Consider the following 216-nt stretch of genomic DNA (forward strand, 5'->3'; position numbering starts at 1 on the left):
CCACGGATAGTGGCAATTCACAGAGCTGTACGTTTTCTCACGACAGAAACGACCACTGAGTGGCGTGTCGTGAACCTTATAGAGGATGCGGTATTTCGAATCCTCATCATGAGGAACCGCAATTCGTGGTATATCCGTTGACTCGGTGATATAATATTGCAAACCATTATTCAACGAATATCGGTGCAATCGTGCACACAGTCTTTGTGACAATTT

Source organism: Plasmopara halstedii (assembly GCF_900000015.1).
Source record: "Plasmopara halstedii genome assembly, contig: Scaffold_3060, whole genome shotgun sequence".
Lineage (NCBI taxonomy): Eukaryota > Oomycota > Peronosporomycetes > Peronosporales > Peronosporaceae > Plasmopara > Plasmopara halstedii.